This window comes from Triturus cristatus, chromosome 3_2, assembly GCF_964204655.1.
Source record: "Triturus cristatus chromosome 3_2, aTriCri1.1, whole genome shotgun sequence".
Taxonomy (NCBI): domain Eukaryota; kingdom Metazoa; phylum Chordata; class Amphibia; order Caudata; family Salamandridae; genus Triturus; species Triturus cristatus.
Window position 1 is genome coordinate 1,091,682,530 of NC_140584.1, and position 16,569 is coordinate 1,091,699,098.

Consider the following 16,569-nt stretch of genomic DNA (forward strand, 5'->3'; position numbering starts at 1 on the left):
TTTTATAAGGGAAGAGTAAAATAGACCTAAATGCTAGAAGTAACATATATAGAGAACACACTCCACCAAGTGTAAAGACTAGTAGAGTAGCCTGAAGTATAGGTCAGTCAGATGTGTCCAAAAGTATTTAAGAGAAACCTGTTGTCCCAGAAAAAAGATATTTACTGGAGAATAAACACCAAGTACGTGAGAGATAGTTAAAAGCGAAGCCTTGCTATCCCTTAAACCAAAAGGTGCTGGTGATACACGATAAGTCCACCAACATACCCATGCACCTAAATAAAGAAATATCTTCAATGGCTGACACTTACCAATAACGCAAATATTAAATCCAAACTGAAGAGTGCAGAAGTATAATTCCAACTCCTGTATAATAAAGATAACGCCAAATTCAATCTAAGATCCTTCAATGTCTTGTTAAGCACAGTATAGTGGGTAAGACAATCAACAATCTCAGTTTTAATCACCTAAAATTATATATTCTCATAACCCTCATGCCTTGAGAAATAGTTACGATGGGGTAAAAGTGGTAACATATAATGTTAAATATTCGAAAATAAAAGTCATCGTTATTACTACTGACGGATATATAATCTACTTGAATCGTCGAATAGGCTGAATAACCTTGCGCAGGTATGCGCTATGGTCTTTGTATTGTGACACTGAACAACTCCTTTTATTTTCGAATATTTAACATTAAATGTTACCACTTTTACCTATCGTATCTGTCAAGGTGGACCTTCCACATTTACAACGTGTGGTGGTCGTTGTAAGGTAACCAGAAGCAGTGGCATTCGATGGAGATATCGTATGTGATTTGTCACTTCTCAGCGCGGAGAGTTTCCCTACCACCATCTTATTTTTGTTCCAGTAATGCCTATCTTTGAAAAACAGAAGGAAAACGAACATTGTTTAACGGTCCCTTATAACAGTAATAAACAGATAGAAAGGCCAAGGATAAACTTAGAAAGGAACCCATGGAGACAAACAGTAAGTACATCAGAACAGGGTATGTCTAAAAATTTAACAGCAAATCCAGATCTAGTTGAGAGATTGATAATGACTACAGACCCCGTATCAGAAACCCCAAGAGAATCAGAGCGAGGTAATGAGGAGAAACCAGTAGGTCCTACTTCAGAAGAATTAAGTGAATGGTTAAGGAGCTTACAGAGAAAAGATAGAGAATCTCAATCTATAGATGTGGCAAAACTAAGGATGGTTTAGGAAGAATTAATAGTAGGGACAATCCCCACAGAAAAATTAAAAGCATATCAGGATGAAGAATTATTGTTTTTGTGCAAAAGTATAACTTGGAGTGCAAACAGCCTACACGAGAGATTAGAGGACATAGAAAATGAAATGGGTATAGACATGGAAAAAGTAAAAGCTTTACAAAAACCATATCGAGTGGACTTCACCGAGAAGGATATTGAAAATTTAAACACCACAGGACGAATAATTCAGATTAAAGACATAATAATTTTATTAAGAAAGTGGGGAGATGTGGATAAATGGAAAAGTAGATGGTTTAGAAAACGAGATGATGTCTCAGAGAAAACGTTTGCTGCTTTCCCCGTAAGAGAAAAGGAAATGATAGTGACAGAATGCCCTATAAGAGAAATTCCAGGAGGAGGATATGTACATGTTCCTTGGACTAGGCAAGATATTTTGTCATTTACAAATGATTTCCCTCGACTACCTGAAAAGACATTTCAGTGGTATAGACAAGTGGACAGATTTGTAAAATTGTCGAAAGTTTTGTGGATTGACTTGAATATTCTATTTGACATAATAGTGCCAGCAGATCTATGGACAGAGTGTAAGTTAATGATAGACTGGCCTACAAAAGAATACCCTAGAGATCCAAAGACAGGTGCCCCTGATCCAGAGGTGATGAGAAAATACGAACCAATAATCACATTTTTGAAAAACAAAGTGCCTCCCAAAGAGACTGATTGGGTAAAAATTGACCAAACTCATCAAGAAGCTAAGGAATCGGTGCATGCCTATTATGAGAGGTTGCCCTTAAGCAGTTTAGTGGTGATGAAAATCTAAGTGAAAAAGATTTGATTTGTATATGGTCTAGGTCCAGAAATTAGTGAGATGATTAAGCAGCATACTGTGGATTGGCAAAACAAGAAAATAGTTGAAGTACTAAGACATGCAAAATATTTCAGTGATAAAATTGAAGCTACACAGCGTAAATTAAGAGAAAGCAATGTGGGCACAAGTAAAGGTAGCAGAAACACAGGAAGCACAATTGATTGAACATGCAAATAATGCAGGACCAAAACCTAGATTTAATACTGGAAAAGGAAAGGGACAATTCAATATTGAAGAAGCCAAAAAGAAATGGCCATGTCATACTTGCGGAAGAATAGGGCACTGGAAATCCGAGTGTAAATTTCCCCCAAATACTAATGGTGATAATGCATCATTGAATCCGCAGGTGCAGAAAGAGGTGAGTGGTCAACCCCAGCGACAGCAGCAGGTTGTTACCCAACAGAATCAGGTGCCAAAGCCGCCTATTCCACAGAGCGTAAATTCACAGAAATACAGTAATGAGACAGCAAAGAAAAGGTAACTAAGCTGCCGCGCACTAGCGCTGTTTCTCAGTATTGGCTACAACGCGATGAGAGTGAGTCAGAAGAAGGCTATTGACGGTGCCAAAGGGAGGAAGAAGAGTCCGTACTTGGCGCAACTCTAGAAGTAGACCAAACAGGCCCTTTTGTGGACGGAAAGGTAAATAATGAAAATATTACTTTCCTAGTAGATACTGGTGCTATTCGATCAACTGTTAGGTCAGCTGATGTTAGAAATCTTCCTCTCTCGGATGAAACAAATCCAAGTAGTTGGAGTATCCAACAAACAAATCAAAACGTCTCTCATAGAACCCGTAAGAGTCAACATAGGGAAATTTTCCGAACTGCACCGTTTTGTTGTGTGCGATTCAAGTCCTGTAAACCTATTAGGATGAGACCTGTTGTGTAAAATGAATTGCACCATTTTTTGTACCCCTGATGGTATAGCATTTGAGACCCCTGATGAAGATGTACTGTATAAAATGACAATGGCTAATATGGAAACTGAGGTTACTGAAGCCTATGCTATATTCAACCCTGACAAACTACCAATAGAATTGAAACAGACAGTAAAAGCAGAAGTCTGGGATTTTACAGGAGAAGACGTAGGATTGATGAGAAATGTGGATCCCGTAAAAATAACAGTGAAGGAAGGAATAAGCTACCCAAATGTTCCTCAATATAAATTGACACCCGAGATAATTGAAGGAGTTACCCCAATAATTGAGAAACTGATTAAACAAGAAATTTTGAGAGAAATAATGAGTAGTCAAATGTAATTCACCAATTATGGGACTGATAAAGCCTAAACGTAAATTCAGGATAGTGCAGGATTTGAGAAAGATAAACAAAAGTGTTGTATCGTGCTGTCCTATTGTACCAAATCCATCAGTGATTTTGTATCAGATACCTCATGATGCAGAATGGTACACAGTAATCGATTTATGTCACGCTTTGTTTTCCATCCCATTGCACCATGATAGCCAACACATTTTTGCGTTTTGTTTTGGCGAGCGTATTTTGGCTTGGTGCCGAATCCCACAGGGGTATACAGAAAGCCCCTCGATTTTTAATCAGATATTGAAAAAGTCTTTGGAAGACCTTGAAATGCCCGAGAATTCAGTGTTAGTCCAATATATTGACGACCTACTTGTGGCGTCAAAAACTCGAGAAGCTTGTGTAATGGACATCATAGCCTTGTTAAATTATTTGGCAGATGGAGGACTTAAGGTATCCCCATCGAAATTACAATTTTGCCAGAAAGAAGTACAATATTTAAGTCACAAAATCATAAAAGGACTGAAGAAAATAACTACAGACAGAATCAAGATAATAAAAGGAATAAGAGCCCCAATGACGCAAAGAGAAGTGAGAATGTTTCTTGGAATGGCTGGATATTGTCGTCAGTGGATAAGTAACTTTTCCCTGATCGCAAAACCATTGGTACGACTGACGAGAAGTGATGTGAAAGATCCTATTGATTTAGGTAAGGAAGAATTAGCAGCTTTTAAGAAATTGAGAGACAGTTTGTGTGAAGCGCCAGCATTAGGAATGCCTGACTATGAAAAGGAGTTTGAGCTGTACTGCAGTGAGAGGAATGGATGTGCACTCTCTGTTTTAATACAGAAACATGGAAAATTGAGAAGACTAATAGCGTATTTTTCAGCAATGTTAGACACTGTAGCTGTAGCATTGCCAGGTTGTTTGAAAGCAGTAGCTGCTACTTGTAAAAGTCTGGAACAGAGTGAGGGAATTGTGATGGGATATCCTGTGCGAGTGTTTGTACCTCATGATGTGGCAATCCTTTTAACAAGGAGTCGCACTCAGTTTATGACGCATAGTCAGCTGACTAAGTATGAGAAAGTCATATTAGGTGCAACGAATGTAAGACTTGTGAGATGTCTGAATGTGAATCCTTCAACACCATTGCCTGATGCTGAGAATGTTGAAGTCAGGGACGAAGTGAATCATGATTGTTTGGATGTATTGGATTTCTGTACCAAACCACATCCAGATAAAAAGGATGAACCTTTGTCAGAGAGTGATTTTGTGATGTTTGTAGATGGATCATGTTTGAGAACAGACGAAGGAAATCATCTTACCTGAAGGGAGTAAATTCAGCCCAGTAGCTGAACTTGTAGCCTTAACTAGAGCATGCAGAATTGGAAAGAATGTGCGAGTGACTGTGATAACTGATAGTCAGTATGGGTTTGGCGTTGTGCATGATTTTGGCCAAATATGGCTGCAGAGAGGATTTCTGACTTCAAGTGGAACTCCTATAAAGAATGCTGAAGTGGTTGGAAAGTTGCTTGAGGCGATACAGCTGCCTAAACAATTGGCTGTTGTGAAGTGTGCTGCCCATGTGCAAACCGCTGACTATATCGCGGTTGGAAACAGATTTGTAAATGATATGGCTCAATATTGTGCTCGAAACCAGAACTCAATCAACAGGGCTAAAGAAAGGGAAATTAATTCTTTGCCTTTAATGTTTACTAACATTGTAGGTACTTGGGAAGAAGTGAGACAATTGCAGGAAGAAGCAGGAGATGAGGAAATGAGACAGTGGGTAAAAGCAGGATGTGCACCAAGGGAAACAGATCATGTGTGGGTATATCGAGATGGAAGACCAGTCATGCCTGATAGCATGGTGTCTGCCATGGCCCGGATGTATCATGGACAGGGTCACATAGGGAGAGACGCGGTGATTAGGTCCTTTAAACAAACTTGGTACAATGCAAATTTCAGACTTGTAGCTGAGAGCCTTTGTCAAAGATGCCTTATATGTCAGCAGTTCAATCCTGGAAGAAAGACAGTGGTAAGTCTAGGAATAATAGGTCAAGAAGGAGGGCCTTTCACCAGAATGCAGATTGATTTCATTGAGATTCCTCCCTGTAATAGGTTGATGTATGTTCTAGTGATGGTTTGTTTGTTTTCTAGATGGGTAGAAGCATATCCCACAAGAAGAAGTGATGGAATCACAGTAGCAAAATTGCTTTTGAGGGAATTCATCCCTAGATTCGGTTTCCCAGTTAAAATTGAATCAGATAGAGGAAAGCATTTCCATAATTAGATCATGAAATTGATTTGTGAAGCATTGAATGTACAACAAAAACTACATTGTGCCTATTGCCCAGAGGCTTCTGGTGTGGTGGAACAAATGAATGGCACCATTAAAAACCGATTGGGGAAAATGTGTTTAGCCACAGGTTTGAAATGGCCTGATGTCTTGCCTCTGGTACTCATGACTATTAGATCAATTCCAGATATAACCACGGGTTTGAGTCCACATGAAATTATCATGGGAAGAGCAATGCGACATGTATTCATACCAGTCAACAAGCTGTTGCCTATAACTGATGGCTTGGTGTTGGATTACTGTAAGGGGCTGGCTGACGCAGTTCATTCTGTGTTTCATCAGGTTGGAGCGGATGCCACCACCCTTGAAAAGAAGCAAGCTCATGATCTGAGCCCAGGAGACTGGGTGAGAATCAAAGTACACAGAAGAAGGAATGGCTGGTACTACGTTGGGGAAGACCACAACAGGTGATTTTGACTACAAAAACAGCTGTGAAGTGTGCTGGGATCAAGAACTGGATCCATGCTAGTCAGACATTGAGAATCCCAAATCCAGTAGATAACCAAGAACGAGAATATTATGACGAATCAGAAAGTAGCTCTGAATCAGACGCTGAGGAAATAAGAACAAGAGAAAATCCTGAAAGGGGGGAAACAGAACCAAGTTTGATCGTTGCCCCAGAAAATATTCCCTTGAGAAGAAGATTACAGATTTCCGATACCAGCTCAGACTTAGAGATAGAACAAATACCGGTATGTTCAGGAAAAGAGAAAAGCAGCGAAGAAACAATCAAAGATGTTATTGATAAAGAGATTCCTGATGGAAAGCTGAGAGAAATTCCACCTGAAATAACAAAAGTAGATAAACAGGTGCAAGATATAGAAAGAGAGGGAAAGATCCTTGCGGAAGACCCCCGAGGAGTTGTAGGGAATTCCAACATCCAGTTAGAGGAAGGGACCATTAGTCAGCAGGAAGATTGTGTGCAAGAACCACAAGGATAAACAGAAGTAGGGAAATTAAAAGAAGTGGTGGAAAGAACAGCTGGAAACAAAAAGCAAGCTAAAACAGACACAGAAGAAAGTGATGAAGAAGTACCAGAAAGAAGATTCTTGAGAAAAAGAGCATGGAGAGCTGAAAAGAATGATAAAGGAAATAAACCGAAAAGACCAGCAAGAGATGAAATCTGGCCTAATAAAATAAAGAGATTAAGATATCGACTGACACAAGTAAACTCATCAAGAGCAGAGCAGGTGAATGAAGTATCAAGTCAAGAAAAGTCGAAAGTTGAGACAATAGTTACAGCAGAGGAAAACAAAAGAACAAGAAAGCCCAACCAGAAGTATAAGTCGCCAGAATGGACGTACGTGGCCCTGCCTGAAATAAATGAAGAGGCGGACAGCCTAGAAAATCCAGAGGGGACTGTCCCAGAAGTGGTTGAGGAAGACGAAGAATCGTAAATCCTGAGAGTTATCTTGTACGATATTGGAGAAGAGACGGATGTTCAGGAAGTCCTGTATCAAGATTATGAGAGAAAAGTGAAATACGATCAAATGCCAAACTGAAAAGGACAAATATACTGCTAATGGAAAGAAAATAGTATACAGAAACAGACATAACTGATAGAACCAAGTAGGTGCTTAGAGCCTTGGGTTAGACAAAACTAGTTGTGAAGTAGAAGAGGCTAAGTCAAAAGACACTGATCATTTTACGAAAATGGCAAATACAGAAAGTAGAAAAGCTAAATGTACGTTTCTTAGAAGGTGGTTCAAAATGTGTTGTTGTACAGGATTACTAATGCTTTTATGGAGTGTATTAGCTTTAATGATTTCATTTAACGTTACCATAGACACAATAGAAGGACATAGTGAAAATAAGACTAATATAGAAAAGATTCAGAAAGTATATCCGACTAAAATAGATAGGAATTACCTACATAAAGAAAGGTCTATAAATGATTTCTCTAACAATGTATTTTCAAAACTTTTATACGAATATGTAAAGACAATGGATGTGAGGGATTGCTATGTTTGTATGCAGTTACCTGCATCTGTATCGGAGGGAGTGACCTACCATCACCTCCCAGTAATTTATGGAATAACATGTAGTGTGATAGCTAGTTTGTTTTTTATAAAACAGGGAAATTAGAATATTATTTTTCAGATGTAGATAACATGTTTTAACAAGTTCCTGTAATTAACAAGTTGAATAAAGTAAAGCCGGCAAAGGTGTTAGGTGAATTTTTCTTAGAAACTAAAGAATTAACATTAGAATATATATTTAAGAATAATCTGACTTGTAGTTTAAAGAAGGAAGAAAATACGTTCTTGGATATGGTTGAAGAAAGGAGATTGAAAATGCAAAATAAAGCATCTGAGGGAAGAGAGGAAAAGACAGTCTGGGATGTTGAAATGGAAAAACACTTGAAGGGAGAAGCTAGTCCAACTATGGCTTTAGATTGGCCCCAGAAAGGGAAGATGTGTATTAGAAGGAATCAAACTGCATATGATCATTATTTTGTAGGTAACAGTGAGTGCCATGATACATACCGAATCATGGGTGGATGGGGATTTAAAGGAGAAAATGATCCAGTTTTTCCTGGGTTATATTTTATCTGCGGAAACAAGGCATACTATTGTTTGCCAGACAATTGCTATGGCACATGTTATGTAGGACTCGTTTTCCCAAAGATATTCCACATGGGAAGTGGAGAAGATGGTGTACATAAGTTAGGTAGTCATTTAGCACGTAGGAAGAGAGAATCTTGGTCAGAAATTGTAGGAGACATATTTGGAGCATTGATACCAGCAGTGGGAATATCTCTGAATGCACACAAAATTAGAAAACTATAAAAAGTAGTGGATCGCTTGTCGACAAGCACCGCTAGAGGATTTTTATTGGTAAATACTGAAATGGTTGCTATGCGAGCCATGGTAATGCAAAATCGACTTGCCCTTGATATATTATTGGCAAAAGAGGGTGGAGTCTGTGGAATGCTAAAAGTTCAACATTGTTGTACTTACATTCCGGACGAAAGTAAAGATCTGAAGATCTATATTAAAAATATAACTGAATTGCATGATGAAATTACACCACTGGAGGTTGAAAGTGTTTGGGAAAAGATTGGAAAGAAGCTTTCTTCTATTAAAAATTTCTTATTAAACTTAGGTAGTACATTTTATAGGTAAGATCTAATTTCCATTAACATGTGTAATTTTTATATTATTAATCTTAAGATTAGGATGTTTATGTCATAAACAAAAGAAAATTCAGAAAAAGTTAAAAAGAGAGAATTTGAAAGAAGACAGAATAAGAAACAGGAGAGGGAATTTGAATAAGTAGAATTAGAAGAGATGAAAGAAAATATGTATAAAACAGCCAGAAGAGAAGAAATTAGGGAAACAGAGATGTTGCTGGGCCATTTCTCCTTCAAGTGTGTTTTGTGACTATCACCTCCAGCTTCACATGATCGCAGAGAGAGGTACTTTATTGTTGAACGTGAGGGCCATCATACCCCTAGAATTCAGCTTTTGTTAAGTTTTGTGGCAGACGTTGTTCTTAGTAATAAGTGTTACACTAACCTTTCTGTGACATTTTGTTCATAATGGGAAAAAGAAAATTGCTAGATGCAACTGGAGGGGCCCCAAGCATTATCGGTGGGGCGGCAAAAAGGAAAAAGGCAAGGAAGACCACCAAGAAACAACTTTCTACTGGCACAATGGATCGTATTGAGTCACTGGTTGATGATTGCGAAGTGATTCTTGAATCTGCCCAACATTCTTCTTTTTTGAACACTGCAGATACAGACATGTGTTTAACCGCTTCGGTGCCCGTGACGAGCTGGACTCGTCATGGGCCGCGGTGGCGCTGTGCCCATGACGAGTCCAGCTCGTCACAAACCCCGCCCGCTAATGTAACGGCCGGCACAGGGCGGGGAAAGGGGCGGGCACCGAAGGGGTTAAGTAAAAGTCCACTCCGTTCTGTGACAATCCCACAAATGTTCTGCTAAAAAATCAAACCCGAATTCTTTTCATCCTAGTTTAGGTGACCTTTCTCCCTTGTTACCATCTTCACAATCCCATCTCCTACTCTCAAATTATACTGGCAATCAGCTCCCCCCGTCACTCCATCTATTCACGTTAAGAAAGATACAAAGCAGACAGCCAGTACTAGGGCTTACCTTTCTAATCCAAAGCCTTGTTTGATTTCTAGCTCGTCAAACCCTTCTAGACTGGCCAAACTACCAAGTAGCATTCCTGAGCCTTGTTCTTTCTTTCCTTCTTGCAGGGTCCAGACCCCCAATGTTCCCAAGCAGCCCACTGTTTTCATGGTTCGTGTCCCTGCTTTTGTGGGAAGAGAGGATGAAGGTTCTCTCATAAACAAGGTTACACATTGGATTCGCCATGTTAGGGGCTGCCGGTCCCTAATAAGGAATGATATAGTCAGGGCCCAAAGGTGTAGATCTGAAGATAATCTTACTGATACCATCGAGCTCACCTTGGCCAGCCACCCATTGGCCGAGGGACTCTTGGCACTGGAATTTAGAACCTCTTCTCCAGGTTCTTCTCCCATCCAGTTTAGGCGCTTTCCTTTTGTCGAACCATTAATATCGAGGGGTTTTGAATTAGATTCGCTGAAAGTGGGTCAATCCACTTTTGACAACAATGATTGACTAACCTCTGTATCTTTAGCTACGAACTCTAATATTGTTATTCCATTAGTTCAACCCCAAGACTATATTGTCCTACACCGCAATATCTGTGAGAGTATTGTTGATAGATCGAGTGATTTTTTACCATGTAAAATGTTTGTCCATGTTGATGATACCTTATCGCTCTCCACTTTAAATCTCAAAATAATCTCATGGAACATTGCGGGTTTATGTAACAAATTGTTGTTGCCAGACTGGAATAATTACATTGAAGAACACAACATATGTATTTTTCAGGAGACCTGCAGTCAATATACAAAACTGGCTTTACTTGGTTTTTTTTACCAGCAATTTCCAACGGTCGTGGGCGACCTTCGGGGGGTCTCATTGTCTGGGTTAGCATTAACCTTAATTGTAGGGTAAAACATCATGAGTGTATATCCCCGGATTTGATGCGGTTAACATTGACAAGGGTTAGAGGTGGACCTGTCATCGAGCTTTTTAATGTCTGTGTTAGAGGTACGAAGGGTGGTCTAAAGTCGCCACTTGTTACAGCTTTGGGTGACGAACTTACCTCCTGTCTGCCTGACTCTCTAATCATGGTGGCAGGGGATATGAACTGCAGCTTCGAACCTTTGGCCTCAGAAGATTTGCTCGAGACAGAGGTTAAGGATGCCATGTGGGGCATACCATCCTTGACTTTACCGCCAATCAAGAAGTGGACGCAGTTGGCCATCCAAATGAATGCCCTATCACTTGAATTTGGCCTAAGAGCCGCCAATGGCAGAACGCCTTCTGATATCCATGGTGCCAATACTTTTAATAGAGCAACATGCCCTTCTCGAATTGATTATATTTTAATTGATCATAGACTATGGAGACATTTAGTAGATCTGGTTATAGTTCCTGCTATTGAAAGTGATCATAATTCCTTATGTTTGTCTATGAAGAATCCTTGGTCTCCTGACTCCTTTCATTCTAGTACTGGTCGAATCATGTCTTCAAAGGAGGTAGTTCCATCTAATTGCAATAGGTACCTGAAATGGCCGAAAATCGTCTGCGACGCCCAAAAACTAAACGCTATAAAAGAGGTCTTGTCGGCTAAAACCACGGAACTACAGATAGCATGTAGTGTCGTGGATGGGCCCCCTAACACCGGGAGTATCTACCTAGATACAGTAGAGTTGATAGGCTCTTTTTTCTTGGTACCACCCTCTTTTAGTAACTCAAACAAGCCCCCCAAAGTTTCAGGTTCATGGTATAACTCGGAGTGCAGACAAAAAAAGTGTCTCTTGATAGCTGCTGTTAAAAAACGCAATTGCCATCTGGTGCAAAGCGCTAGAAAGGATTATAAAAAGGCAGTACTAGGAGCTAAGCGTGCCTGGGAAGAATCCTTTTGGTTAGATCTAAAGGCTGCCAGTCTGGCCAAAGATGGAAATGCCTTTTGGAAACTGTTCAGGAAGTCCAAAGGCCAGGACTCCGATACAATTCCCAATCATATTACGAACCAGGAGTGGTTCAATCACTTTAAAAAACTCTACTCTGGGGATGTTGCTCATAGCCTAGGTGACTTTCCTGGTTCTTCTTTGTCATCTTTCGTTTTAGAGACATATGATCCATTTGTGGAACCTGAAGTTATGGCTGCTATTAATAAAATAGTCCCAGCCAAGGCTTCCGGACCAGACGGCCTCCCTGGTGATTTGTTCCGAGCCGATCCCCAAAACTGGGCCAGGTATTTCACCACCCTGCTTAATGCTCTCCTTAAAGGATCCCCCGTCCCAGAATCATGGAAAGGGGCGGAGGTGATCCCAATATTTAAAAAGGGACTTAGAGAAGACCCTGCCAACTACCGACCCATCAGCCTCATTGATGCTGGTCAGAAGGTAGTTGGCAGGGTCTTGCTAGAGAGAATCTTGACATGGGCCAATGATAACAACATCCTGAAAGATTACCAGGCGGGTTTTAGAGCAAACACGGGTACCATTGACCAGGTCTTTAGGCTCCTTCTTTTGTATTGGAAGGTGGTCTCGATTGGCAAGGGCAGTCTTTAGTTGGCATTCATAGATTTAAAGACTGCCTTTGATCTAGTCCCTCGTGACCGCTTGAGGTTGGTCTTGAAGGAAATGGGTGTTCCGTTGCCTATCCTAGACCATTTGATTCGTCTTCATGAGGGCAACTATGCTCAGGTGAGGTGGGGCTCTCAGCAACAGAAAACTGATAAAATCCCTGTTAATAGGGTAGTCCGCCAGGGCTGTGTTATGGCTCCCACCCTATTCTCTTTATATGTGAATGGGGTTGTAAGTTTCCTGCAGGAAACTCCAGCTGATGCCCCGACCCTGGCGGGTGATAAAGTTCCTGCCCTCCTTTTTCCGACGACACCCTGCTAATTTCAAAAACCCCGGCAGGGTTGCAAAAACTTTTGGATAGGTTCTATCTTTTCTGCAGATTGAGAGGCTTGACTATAAACACCTTGAAGACCAAACTTCTCTCGTTTAATCCCTGCAGATCCCTTAAAATAACTCCTACTTTGGATGGAGTCCCCTTGGAGCTTGTTAATACTTTTGATTATCTCGGAATCAGAATTTCAGACAGACTAAGTTGGAGACCCCATATTGATAAAATGCTCTTGAATCACAAGCGGGTTACGGGAGCAATTGGGAAGGAACATCGCTCTTCGCAGAGCAGGCCCATTGCTCCCGCCCTTGTGATTTATGCTGCTAAAGCTGTCAGCTTGGCACTTTACGGTGCCGAACTCTGGGGTTTTGATAATGTCGATGAAATTTCAAGATCTGAAAGCAAATTCCTTAGGGACTTGGTCTCGCTCCCAAGGGGTACTCCTCTTAAGCCCCGGATGAGCGATATGGGCAGGCGCTCATTTAGGGATCTTGCTAGATTACGCCCCTTGCTTTTTTGGACCCGCCTATGGCGCACCCCCGAGCTATCCAAATACGTTGATGGCCTTAGAGAAGTGATGAGATTTGCGGGTTCACATAGGATTGGTTGGTTGAGCAAGGTCAAAAAGTATTTTCTTTCAATGGGCTTAAGAGAAGTTTGGGAGTCTGGAAAACACTTGAGCGGGGCTGATCTCAAGAAGGCCTATTGGACCTGGATAGATAACCAGGAGAATAGCACTCCCAACCTAGGTAGATTGACTGGGGATTTCTATCTACACAAACAGGTGGTAAGGTTGGAGTGCTATCTTGATTTTATACAGAAACCTAGAGATAGGACACTTTATACCCAGTTTAGGTTTGGCACACTGCCTACTCGTGAGTGTACAAGTAAATGGAAACCCCCCCATCAAACTATTGCAAATTGTCCATGTTGCAATGGGGAGGTTGAAACTGTAGCACACCTTTTTTTCGAGTGCCCAGCTTATAAAAATCCTCGAGCAAGATGGCTGAGTCCCGTCTGCAGGCAGCTGGGCACTGCGAACTATCGTGTAGCACTTAGAATTTTACAGTCAGACACTAGTGCACTGCTGGTATGTGGTGTGGCCAAATTTCTTGGCTGGTCATGGGTTATTAGATTTAGGTCTCTGTGTTTCTTTGATATGATATATCTCTTAACTTTTCTTCTTGGGGGAAATAACTGCATTGTTACTTAGTGCAATTTAATGTTTTTTATATAGATTGTGACTGTCCATTTTTAAATCTATTTATTCTTGGTTGTCCTTTAGATTCTCATGTGTTTCTGCGGGGGGGAGAAACGTTTGGTGCAGCAATGTATCTTTTATTCTACGATTGCTCCCTTGGTAACGATATTCTTTTTCCCCCGACCAGATTTTATTTGTCTTAATTTTAGTTATTTTATTCCCCATGACAAATTTGTATTATTTATGTTTGTTTGTATGCTTTTATGATATAATTTTTTATCGAAATAAAGCTTTGATTGATTGATTGATTGAAACAGAGATGTAAACTAATATAAAGAATTCATTTTGCTTTCTTGACAAATTGATACAACATTTTAATGGTGTGGTGATAAAATCACCAAAGGGGGGATTGCTGGAGCAGGTAGTACAACATTTTGTATACCTCCCCCATTCAGCATGAAAATACTAATTAAATAATCCATTCAACTGTAATATTATTAAATGAGTTTTGCATGTTTATTAATCAATATTATTAATATTTGAATTACCCATGGGATTTGCATATTGCATGGCTAAATAACCTTTGTTGACTAAAATCTGTATGCCTACTAATAAGTAGTATATGTAGTAATTAGAATACTGCATGATATATGTTGCTTTTGGTGTCTTAGTAATGTTGCCCAAGAAGAGGACCGAAAGGGTGAATATAATTGCTTTAAATGTTGCTATACGCTAGATAAATACAAGCCCTTATAGGGATTAGTAAGGGGTTAACATTAGATTTATTATTTCTATGTATTCATTACATTTTTGTGTTTGTTTCGCTTAAGTTGGCGTTTGGGCCTAAAATAAAGATGGCCGCCGACGCGACACGACGAAGTGGCCACTGTCCCATGAGGCATGGAGCGAAGTGTGCAGATGCGACAAAGCTTTCTAGACCTCGTCACGAACTCTGAAATTGATGTTCCCAAACAAGGTCACTGTGGGATGACAGCCAAGACAAAAGACAATGGACTTTTACAGCAAACTAGAACGGACTGACTTTAGAAGAACCCATGACATCACCCCGTGAACTGTACCAAATATTGCAAACTTCAGCATCGAACGATCTTAACCAACCAATCACGACCGTATTAAAATAACAAAATGTATCTTCTTGCTTTGATTTTATTATAAAAATACGCGGTAGAATAGATGTCAGGCGTAGGCTTGCTGTCCAGGCAGAATAACCTTATTTCCCAGGAGCGAAGATAATGCCTCTCCCTTTCTCAAAGACACTATCCACCCAGTATCGTAATAACATACACTAGGGTAGGAACAGTATCCTCCAAAAATGGAGAGACAACCAAGACCCCTCAGAAATGTCTCTCAGCTGCCAATAGGAGTGGGTTCCAGGCCAGTGGTCGCTGAATATCTACACAAGAGGAAAAAGAGGGGAAACTATCATGTACACAATGATTAGAACAAATACACCTTGTATATATACCCTCTGGGTTGTGTACTGCTTCACACTTACTTGTGTCACCAATGGAGGTTGGCTTATACTGCTGCTTCAGGAGTCTCTTCCACTGAAATATTCAGTCTTGTATTGTCAGTAGTTAGTGTTCCAACAAAATAGCTGGCCAGTACCAATAAAACAAAGGATGTCCCAGGCAGAAATGAACGCTTCCTGGCGTTCTAATCAAAAGTAAAACGGGAGCCATAAACTTCTATTACCACGTGTGCATATAAAACGCTTCTTCGCATTTCCAACAAATGAATAACGGAAACAAAGGAAAGGAAGGAACGTGGTAAATTCCGTATGGCAGCAACAGAATACAAAACGCTAATCCGCGTTTAAATAAGTGATCACAAGGAGACCGGGGAGAACGGGAGTCAAGGAGGCAGGTTGGGGGAGTGTCCGGATGACGAAACGCGCCCTCGCGTTCTGATTGGATGCCAAGTGGGAGGGGGAAAAGTACGAGATCCGCAATGGCACCAAATTGATACGGAATGCGTTGATTCACCACGGACAAGAACGTGATCTTATCCCCAAGAGCAGGAACACGCTAGATCTCCTCACGATACGAGGCACCAACAGCCATCAAAAAACTGTACGGTAAAACACCCCTCAGCAAGGCTGCTTAGAGTTTACTCGCACCGGATTGAATGGAAAAGGGAATTCCACGGGCAAATAGGCAAAGCTTGGTAGAGTAGGTACGCAGAGAAGGGAACAAGCCACCATCGAGGTCCAAGGCAGGGTCACAACTTGAAAGCCAAGCACGGAGGCACCGCAAGGGAAGGCTTAAAAACCCTCCCCGTCATGTGACTAGGTCAGGTGCAGCATGAGGCAGTACACAACCTTCCTCCCTGACAATGCATTCTGGGATTGGAAGTCTAATAACGGCGCATGGCACCTGAGCCTTAACAATAGAGAGGTTTGTCTTGTTCTTTGTCTTGTCGCTAATGCTGATTCTAAATGCTGCCGATGACAACGACGACGGTGACGCTATGTGAACTCTACTACTTAGGGTGACTGCTGCGTTTTCCTGAATCTTAGATGATCCAGATGCTGCCCAAATACGGATGACTGCGGACTTTCACAAATTCTATGGGCACTGACAGATGCTTGCACGTCTCTGGTCTTTGATGATCCATTGAGACGGTAGCGTGCTGAGCAAAGAACTTT